This window comes from Pongo pygmaeus, chromosome 5, assembly GCF_028885625.2.
Source record: "Pongo pygmaeus isolate AG05252 chromosome 5, NHGRI_mPonPyg2-v2.0_pri, whole genome shotgun sequence".
NCBI lineage: Eukaryota > Metazoa > Chordata > Mammalia > Primates > Hominidae > Pongo > Pongo pygmaeus.
Window position 1 is genome coordinate 88,531,618 of NC_072378.2, and position 9,380 is coordinate 88,540,997.

Sequence of the window (9,380 nt, forward strand, 5' to 3'; positions counted from 1 at the left end):
TAATGTCTTTACTAGTTTTCAGATTGTTTGAAAAACTGAGTCTCCTCTCTATCAAAGAGCAGATTTTTTAACCTTTTAATTGTCATTTCTTATTTATTTATTTATTAAGAGACAGGCTCTTGCTCCTTCTGCCAGGCTGAAGTGTATGGCACAATCACAACTCACTGTAACCTCAAACCCCTGGGTTCAATCCTCCCATCTCAGTCTCCTGAGTAGCTAGGACTATGAGCATGCGCCACCATGCCCAGCTAATTTTTTTTTACTTTTGTTAAAGACAGGGTCTCACCATGTTGCCCAGGCTGGTCTCAAACTTGTAGACTCAAGTGATTCTCCCACCTTGGCCTCCCAGGGTGTCGGTCAATGCCATGACCCATGGTGACCAGCGTGAGTTCACCCCGCAGAAAATATGGAAAAGTAGAGCAACTCATTTAAGAGAAAGCACCGAGATGACCAGTTTTCTGATGCCACCTGCAAGTGGAGGGACTCAGAGATCATGCAGCAAAAGCAGAAAAAGGCAAATGAGAAGAAGGAGAAACCCAAGTAGCTTTGTGGCTTCATGTGCAACCCTCCTGCCATTCACCAGTGTCCCTGCATCTGCAGCAGGTCTCTTTCGTGCTTCCTTCCCCTCAGGTAGCCTCTCTGCCCCGGGCCATGGGAATCACAGAGTTGCCTCTTCCCAGTGTTTTTTATTCCTGTGGGGCTCACCCCAAAGTATTAAAAGTAGCTTTGTAATTCCTTGGGGAAAAAAAGAATGAAATGATGCTTAACGTTGAGTTATATTTGTATAAATGTGTTAACATGTGTTCAAAAATTGCATGAGATTCCTAAAAATCTGGTATATCTTGGAAAATTGCATTATGCTAATGTTTTTTCTCAACATTCTGTTTGTAAATCCTAGGGTGTTGTGTCTTCAAGAAGATTGATGGAAAAAAAGTGAAGACTCTCACAGGTACTCTTAAACACACACCTCTGCTGATAATTTTGAGATCACACAGTTGGACTGCATAAGAATTTCAAAAACTTCAGTGAAAAAAGGGGACTCATAAAATTGCTAACCAATATCAACCAGAGCAAGAATTAATTACATGAGACTAAAGTAATAAAGGACTGAAATTGTTGTTATTACTGTTTTTTAGACAGGGTCTCGCTCTGTCACCCAGGCTGGAGTACAGTGGCATGATTGGCTCACTGCAGCTTCAACCTCCTGGGCACAAGTGATCCTCCCACCTCAGCTTCTTGAGCAGCTGGGACCACAGGCGTGTACCATCATGACTGGCTAATCTTTTATTTTTAGTACAGGCAAGTTCTCGCTGTGTTGCCCAGGCTGGTCTCAAACTCCTGGGCTCAAGCGATCGTCCTGCCTCAGCCTCCCAAAGTGCCGTGATTATAGGCATGAGCCACTGCACCCAGCTGAAATAACTTTTCTGTAACTTTTCTGCTTGAAATATTGCTGGTTCTTTCATTTATTTATTTATTTGATACATGGTCTCACTCTGTCACCCAGGCTGGAGTGCAGTGGTGTGAACACAGCTCACTGCAGCCTCTAACTCTTGGGCTCAAGCAATTCTCCCACCGCAGCCTTTCACAGGCATGCACCACCATGGCCAGCTATATTTTATTGTTTTTTGCGGAGATAAGTCCCCACTATGCTCCCCAGGCTGGTCTTGATCTCCTGGGCTTACGCAGTTCTCCTGTCTCAGCCTCCCAAAGTGCTGGGATTACAGGTTTGCCTCCCTTTTCCATGGTGTTGCACTGGGCACACTTCTGAACAAAAATCTTCTTGCCTTTCTAAACATCACCCATATTTAATTCTGTTTTTTTTTCACTGGTGCCACAAAGGTTTCTACTTAGAAGTTGGATGTCCCACTCAAGCATTGCTGATTCTTATGTTTTGTTTTCCATCGTCAGTAAACTTTTTTTATCTTAAGTTGTTTGTAGCTTAAAGCAATTAGGTAAAGTATACTTTTGTGAGCAAAATTAAAACATTTACCTTTTTCCGTACCTGATTTCATCAGAATTCAAAAACTTTTCATACAAGTTGACAATGTAGTTATTTACATAAGTTTAATAAGAATTTGTTTTCTTCTGTGACAGGACACAATCGGAGACACTGGTTATTTTACCAAGGCTTTGACTGGAATGTCGTATTTTCAGATGTGACCAGATTGCTTTGAGGAATCAAGGTTGATGTTAAAGCCAGTAGATTTGGGAAAAGATTGGCCCGGTACCTTGTCTACACTGTTCCCTTGCACAGTTCCTGATTTTATAGTAAGTAAAAAGTGTTACTTTCTGACAGGCCCAAGAAACTCAAGATATTTGGGGAACGTCAAGAAGAAAGAAATTCACTGAATTCATATAGGTATTACAGGCACACTCTAGTGGCCGATCTTTAGCTTGGCTTCCCAGCCTTTAAAAGTCTAATCTGAGATTCTTTATTAAAAACTTCCAGCAGGCTGGGCAAGGTGGCTGATACAGTTTGGATTTGTGTCCTTCCCTAAATCTCATGTCAAATTGTAATCCCCAATATTGGAGGTGGGGACTGGTGGGAGGTGATTGGATCATGAATGTAGATTTCCCCATTGGTGCTGTTCTCGTGATAGTGAATGAGTTCTCATGACATCTGGTTGTTTAAAAGTGTGTGGCACCTCCCCCATCTCTCTCTTCCTCCTGCGTCAGCCATGTGTAGTACTGGCTCCTCCTTCACCTTCTGTCGTGATTGTAAGTTTCCTGAGGCCTCCCCAGAAACAGATGTGCCATGCTTCCTTACAGCCAGTAGAATTGTGAGCCAATTAAACCTCTTTTCTTATAAATTACTCACTCTTGAATATTTCTTTATAGCAATGTGACAACGAACTAATACAGTGGCTCATGCCTGTAATCCCAGCACTTTGGGAGGCCAAGGCAGGAGGAATTGCTTGAGCACAGGAGTTTGAGACCATCCTGGGCAACAAAGGGGAGACTTGGTCTCTACAAATTTTTTTTTTAATTAGCCGTGTGTGGTGGTGCACACCTGTAGTTTCAGCTACTTTTGAGGCTGAGTTGGGAGGATTGCTTGAGTCCAGGAGGTTGAGACTCCCATGAGCTATTATCATGCCACTGCACTCCAGCCTGGGCAACAAAGTGAGACCTTGTCTCAAAAAAAAAAAAAAAAAAAAAAACAGTTCCAGCAAAATGTAAACCAAACCAAATATTTAATTCTAAGCCCCTCAACTAACTGAATGAACCTCCTCTTGGCCAAGGGCATTCCAAAGTTAACCTGAAAAACTAGTTCAGGCCAGGCACAGTGGCTCACACCTGTAATCCCAGCACTTTGGGAGGACATGGTGGGCAGATCACTTGAGGCCAGGAATTCAAGACCAGCCTAGCCAAAATGGTGAAACCCTGTCTCTACTAAAAAATACAGAAATTAGCCTGGTGTGGTGGTGCTTACCTGTAATCCTAGCTACTCAGGAGGCTGAACCATGAGAATCACTTGAACCCAGGAGACAGAGGTGGCAGTGAACTGAGATCACACCACTGTACTCCAGCCTGGGTGACAGAGCGAGACACTGTCTCAAAAAAAAAAAAAAAAAAAGAAAAGAAAAGAAAAACTAGTTCAGGCCATAAATAGGAAGGGGGGATTTGGACATGCCTTTTTATACTCTCCTCCCTGTAGAATTCAGGCATAGCTGATCAGCTTTAACATTAAAACAGAAACCTTAAGACTGACAGAACAGATTTTTTTTTTTTTCAAATAGAGTCTTGCTCTGTTGCCCAGGCTGGAGTGCAGTGGTGTGATTTCAGCTCACTGCAACCTCTGCCTCCTGGGTTCAAGTGATTCTCCTACCTCAGCCTCCAGAGTAGCTGGGACTACAGGTGTGCATCACCACACCTGGCTAATTTTTGTACTTTTTTTTTAGCAGAGACAGGGTTTTGCCATGTTGGCCAGGCTGGTCTCAAACTCCTGACCTCAGGTATCTGCCTATCTTGGCCTCCCAAAGTAACACAGATTACAGATGTGAGCCACCACACTCAGCCAAAACACCCTTTATAACAATAAGATATCAACATGAGATGGTAGGCTCTGAAAGAAATTGAAGTATTTTACCCTAAAATATATTTCTTTGACATATCTTGAAATGGCCCTGCAAAGCTCTCTTGTGAGAAAAATCTAAATTCTATAGAGAATCCCCTTCCCTTTCCATGTCTTTTTCCTTATCCAGTAGAGAATTCACTGAAGAGTCTGGCATCTTTTTATGTCTAATAAAAAACCTTTGCAATCTATTAAACTTAGTTTCCACAACCCCTTGTCTTAACTCAGAAACTCCCTTCTATTGATTTTAGGTTTTTAGATAAACTCTTTTTGTTTTTTGTTTTTGTTTTTGTTTTTGTTTTTGTTTTGAGATGGAGTCTTGCTCTGTCACCAGGCTGGAGTGCAGTGGCGCGGTCTTGGCTCACTGCAATCTCCACCTCCTGGTTTCAAGCGATTCTCCTGCCTCAGTCTCCCAAGTATCTGGGATCACAGGCGCACGCCACCACACCCAGCTAATTTTTGTATTTTTAGTAGAGATGGGGTTTCACCATGTTGGCCAGGATGGTCTCAATCTCCTGACCTCGTGATCTGCCCAGCACCCGGCTGATAAACTCTTCTTGAATCCACCTATGACCTGGAAGTCCCCGCTTTGAGTTGTCCCATATTTCTGGACCGAACCAGTGTACATCTTAGACATACTGATTGGTGTTTTATGTCTCCCTAAAATGTATAAAACCAGGCCAGGCACGGTGGCTCACACCTGTAATCCCAGCACTTTGGGAGGCTGAGGTGGGTGGATCACCTGAATTTGGGAGTTCGACACCAGCCTGACCAACATGGAAAAACCCCATCTCTACTAAAAATACAAAATTAGCCAGGTGTGGTGGCGCATGCCTGTAATCCCAGCTACTTGGGAGGCTGAGGCAGAATTGCTTGAACCTGGGAGGCAGAGGTTGCAGTGAACCGAGATAGCGCCCTTGCACTCCAGCCTGGGCAACAAGAGTGAAACTCCGTCTAAAAAAAAAAAAAAAATGTATACAACCAAGCTGTAGCCTGACTACCTTAGACACGTGCTTTCAGGATCTCCTGGGGCTATGTCATGAGCCATAGTCATTAATATTTGGCTCAGAATAAATCTCTTCAAATATTTTACAGAGTTTAACTCTTTTCATCAACAAAAGCCAACTTTAAAAGAGCCTATGTAGCCAATCACTATTCTTACTGCATTTTGTGCAAATAATCAGGACAAGTATAATAGGAGTAAAAGTTATTTTGCAAGTAAATTGGTCTTACTATAATTTATCTTTGGTAGAAAGAAAGACTGGGAGAGAAAAAAAGTTATGTTTCAGAAGAAAATTATAGTACACCTGCTATTAGATTCTAGTCCTAGGCTGGGCACAGTGGTTCACGCCTGTAATTCCAGCACTTTGGGAGGCCGAGGCAGGTGGATCACTTAAACCCAGGAGTTCAAGATCAGCCTGGGCAACATAGTGAAACCCCATCTCTACAAAAATATATATTTTTTTAATTAGCCAGGTATGGCAGCATGTATCTGTATTCCCAGCTACTTGACAGACTGAGGTGGGAGGATCACCTGAGCCCCAGGAGGTGGAGGCTGCAGTGAGCCATGACTATGCCACTGCACTCCAGCCTGGGCAACAGACTGGGACCCTGTCTCAAAAAAAAAAAAAGAGAGAGAGAGAGATTCTAGCCCTACCATTGTTTTTGAGATTTTATTATTTATCTACAATTTGGACAAAATTCTGAATTCTTTCCTGGCTACAAGTCTCCAAACTAACATTTCCAAATTTTTCCTTCATTTTTCTGACTTAAATTCACTAAAATTGTAACTACCTTTTCCCTGATGCCCTGCAAGCTGAAGCTTGTGTAAACAACCTTGTGACATGCAAACAACAGAAAAATCTGTCTGATTGCCACTGCCTACTTCCACTTTAACTGAAGATACTTTGACTCTAACATCTAGACACCTCAACTGACTGCTCTCCAGACTCTAAAAAAACTGGGATATAGACTGTTCCCAACATTAACCTTTTTTTTTTTCCAGGCATTTTCAATAAACCAAACATTATCCTTTGTTTTTCTTCTGTTTGAGAGCCTGTCTGCAATGCCATCTCCTAAAATTGTTACTGGAAAGGGGTCCCAATTCAGGCATCAAGAGAGGGTTCTTGGACCTCGTGCAAGAAAGAATTCAGGGTGAGTCTGTTACTGTAGGCAGCTAGTCAAACATGAGCAGAGCAGGAGAGGGCCCCCCTAACCAGGAATGTCAGGTGACCATCAGGTGATGGTCAAGCAGTTGTTAACTCTCTCTCTCTAAAATAACTGCTCACAGCCGGTGCCAGAAAAAGGCAGTCTCCCAACAGATTAAAAAAACCTGAAGCTGGTGATCAGCAGCTCCCCAGTAAGATCTCAGGAGTCGGTCAAGTGGGCTCAAGCATGCGCACCAAAAGGCAAAATGGCAGCGTTTTAACTGGTATATGACCTAGGAGCATTTGGTAAGGGAAGAATGCCTCAAGTGAGCATGCGTACAACTCCAATAAACACACTGATCGTGCGGCCTCTCCCAAGTGCTAGCAGGCCGCTACGCATGCAGACAGCCCACCCCAAGGGAAGAACCAGGGAAGACAGCAAGAACCCTGAAGCATGCCAACTTATAAAACTCCAAGTCAAAATGTCAAACCAGGCATTTGATTTCTCCAGTCACTCTCTTGGCCCCCTTCCAAGTGTACTTCCTTTCATTCCTGCTCTAAAGTTTTATTTATTTATGTTTTGTTTTTTGAGACGGAGTCTCACTCTGTCACCTAGGCTGCAGTGCAGTGGCGTGATCTCAGCTCACTGCGATCTCCACCTCCTGGGTTTAAGCAATGCTCCCACCTCAGCCTCCTGAACAGCTGGGACTACAGGTGCACAACTGGCTAATTTTTGTATTTTTAGTAGAGACAGGGTTTCATCTATCTATTGGCTTCAGGTTTTTTCTATCTATTGAGAGACTGCCTTTCCCTGGCACTGGCTGTGACCAATGTTGGGCAGGCTGGTCTTGAACTCCTGACCTCAAGTGATCAGCCCACCTCGGCCTCCCAAAGTGCTGCAATTACAGGCACTTTCAGAGGCATGAGCCACTGCACCCAGCCTTCTGCTCTAAAGCTTTTTAATAAACTTTCACTCTTGCTCTAAAACTTGCCTTAGTCCCTCCTTCTGCCTTTATGCCCCTCAGTCAAATTCTTTCCTATGAGGAGGCAAGAATTGAGGTTGCTACAGACCCATAAGGAGTCGCCACTGGTAACAAGTCCATAGAGGAAAGTGAAAGCAAGTTTATTAGAGAAGTAAATTTAAAAAGAATGGGCTGCTCCAAAGGCAGAGCAGCCCCAAGGGCTGCTGGTTGGCTATTTTTATGGTTATTTCTTGATTATATGCTAAATAAAGGGTTGATTATCCATGAGTTTTCTGAAAAAGGAGCAGGCAATTCCCAGAACTGAGGGTTCCTCCCCTTTTTAGACATATAGGGTAACTTCTGGATGTTGCCATGGCATTTGCTAACAGTCGAGGTGCTGGTGGGAGTGTCTTTTAGCATGCTAATGCATCATAGTTAGCATATAACAAGCAATGAGGATGACCAGGGGTCACCTTCCTCACTATCCTGTATTTGGTGGGTTTTGGCCAGCTTCTTTACCACATCCTGTTTTATCAGCAGGGTCTTCATGACCTGTATCTCGTGATACCAGTCCTTCTGACCTATTTCATCCTGTGGCTAAGAATACCTAACCTCCTGGGAATGTGGCCCAGCAGGTATCAGCCTTATTTTACCCAGCACCTACTCAAGATGGAGTCACTCTGGTTCAAATACCTCTGACAAAATGAGACACACCTGTTTAATTGGACTGGCCTATTCCCGGAAATGAGAGACTGGTTTAATAGGATCCTTTGTCACTCTGCTATTCACTCAATATTTCTCTCCACAGCCACCAACTCAGTTTTTGGTGTGTGAAACGACTAGGGATGTTTCAGAGAGGGAAATGTGGGGTTGCAAGAAATGATTCCCCAAAATATGACATTTTGGCATTTTGAGCGCTTTTGAAAATTGAAAGGCCTGAAAAAGAAGCCTTAGAATCAAGTCTCACTAACCTTGTTTTGTTCCTCCCCCTCCCAAGAGCAGCTAGAGACTCTCTGGAATTTCCTCATTGACCAAGAAACTTTCTTTCCAAAAGAAACTCAATCGCCTTTTATTTTTCCTCTGAAATATCATTATCTTGTTCAGAAAAGAAAGTGAGGAATGCAACCACACCAACATGGACTTCGTCACAAGATAATGCCTGCCTGCCTCTCAGGCTCATTCAAATTCCAAAGAGAATCATCTATAAGTTAATTTCTATCTCCCTCATCCATTTATTCTCTCTAATGATCACTGCCTGCACCTCAAAATAATTGTCTACATCCCCCATCTTTTTCCTCACCTATGAAAAAGGTCATACAAGCTTCTGTACCCTGTTGGGGTATAGGGTAATGATGATACAGGAGTTAAGAAGAAATCACTTAGGCAGATAGTAAGGGTATGGGAGTCTTCGGTAAGGCTTTTCTTTTCAATGAAAAGCAGCCCCAAATCACTTTCTAACAAACAGCAGCCTGTAAGGTTGAGCTGGGAGCTTGCACAGGTGAATACTGGCAGGATCTAGGGACCAGACATGTTCAAGATGGCAACTCCATCTTCCCTTCTCTTTCTCGGCCACGTGTACTGTAAGGAGCAGATAAGATTGTGCCGGTCAACTGGAAAGCCCATTTGCATAATAAGATTAGGATGGGGCAACCAGCCTTCCCTATGCAATATGTAAATGTCATACCTGATGGAACCAATCTGTGAGTCCTATGTAAATCAGACACCGCCTCCTCAAACTGGACTATAAAAGCTGGCACATTCACCACCAGCTGGTCCTTTGCACTTGGAGACCCCTTCCTCTATAGAGAGAGCTGTTTCTCTTTCTCTTCTCTTCTGCCTATTAAACCTCTGCTCCTAAACTCCTCAGGTGTGTCCGTGTCCTAAATTTTCCTGGCGCACGACATCGAAACCCAGGGTATATACCCCAGACAATGTAGCAGCTTCAGTGACACTCTGGTTCCCACACACATACACACATACACATACACACACACACACATACACACACACACATTAATAAATCTGCCTTTTCTCCTATTAATCTGCCTTTTGTCTGTTGATTTCCAGCAAACTTTCAAAGAGCAAAGGGGAAGTTTCCCTTTTGCCCGTACAGTTTTGGTACTGTGAACAGGATACTTCTCTGCTCTTTTGGAAACAGCAGTCAGGGGAACCCAAGACCTAACAAGTCTGAAAAAAAGA

The 9,380-nt window shown here is 43.4% G+C and overlaps 1 pseudogene; it reads left to right on the forward strand.

Moving 5' to 3' along the window:
• The first annotated feature begins 406 nt into the window (after positions 1–406).
• On the forward strand, positions 407–544 carry LOC129038306 (small EDRK-rich factor 2-like; annotated as a pseudogene).
• Positions 545–9,380: the final 8,836 nt, after the last annotated feature.